We start from the raw sequence: 1,657 nt of genomic DNA on the forward strand, positions 1-1,657 counted from the left end.
AATAAACACACACACCCACCGCACACGCATAGACACAAACATACACACACCCACACATGCACACACCCCCACACACACACACACACACACACACCCCCGCTATGCACACACCCCACACACACAATAAACACACACACCCACCGCACACACACAAACACACACACACACCCACCGTACACACACAAACACATACACACACCCACACACACACACAATAAATACACACACACCCCACACACATTCATATACACACACACACAATAAACACACAGACCCACCACACACGCACGCACACACACACGCCCCACACACACTCATACACACACACAATAAACACACACATCCACCGCACACGTACACACACAAACACACACACACACACACCCCACATATACATTCCCTACAGACACATAATAAACACACACACACCCACACACACGTACACACACACAAAAAAAACGACGTATAGATGAGGAAATGGAAAAGTCGGAATAAGGAGAGTGCATCATTCAACAAAACTTCTCAAGTTTCTGGTCGATAAAATTGAAAAAGAAATGCAGTAGCTAATTAGAACATATAAAAATATATTTCTTGACATCATGATCTCAATAGAAACCTGCTACACCACATCATGATTTTCAGAGACCGCTAATAGCAGGAAGGGAATTAAAATGGCTAAACACACCAAACTCAGGTTTCAAAACTACAATATTTTGTACTGGTCGCTGCGAATCAATTTAAGAATTGGTTAGCAAATCATAACCACCCAAGACATTTATCAGATTATATCAATCATCCACACATATTCTATCTCCTCTAGTAAAGTAAAATAATCCAAGATCACTCTTGCTAGTGAGATATATTGAAAGAGAAAAAGAAGAGGAACAATGCACTCGCTCCTCTCTTATTATTGCTCTTCATTTCAATAAATCTCTTTCATATCAGGTTAACAAAAATGAGAATACACATCTATGCAAGCACACAAAAATGTTGTAAAATACATAAATAGACCACAAAGACACACAATACCCGTAATGAGCATAAAATATTGCGAAACTATGGTGACATCCTGCACGAGAAAAAAGGGTTGTATAGATAGTAAATGAAGACTTAAAAATTAAAGGAGAATGGAAAATGAAACAATATGCAAATGGCATTCGGTGGCGCAGAAGTTAAAAGCAACATCTAACTTCTTCTATGTTTAAAATGGAAGTAAAACATGTTCTACCGTAATACAAACATACACACACGCACACCCGCCCACACATACCCCACACACACACATAATAAACACACACACCCACCGCACACGCACACACACAAACATACACACACCCACACACGCACACCCCACACACACCCCACACACACACCCGCTACGCACACACCCACACACACACACACACACACACACCCCCGCTATGCACACACCCCACACACACAATAAACACACACACCCACACACACACACACAATAAACACACAAACCCACCACACAACCGCACACACACACACACCCCACACACACTCATACACACCCACAATAAAGACACACACACCCACCGCACACGCACACACACAATAAACACACACACCCACCGCACATGCACACACACAATAAACACACACACCCCCGCACACGCACACACACACACAT

Source organism: Sesamum indicum, linkage group LG8 (assembly GCF_000512975.1).
Source record: "Sesamum indicum cultivar Zhongzhi No. 13 linkage group LG8, S_indicum_v1.0, whole genome shotgun sequence".
Classification (NCBI taxonomy): domain Eukaryota; kingdom Viridiplantae; phylum Streptophyta; class Magnoliopsida; order Lamiales; family Pedaliaceae; genus Sesamum; species Sesamum indicum.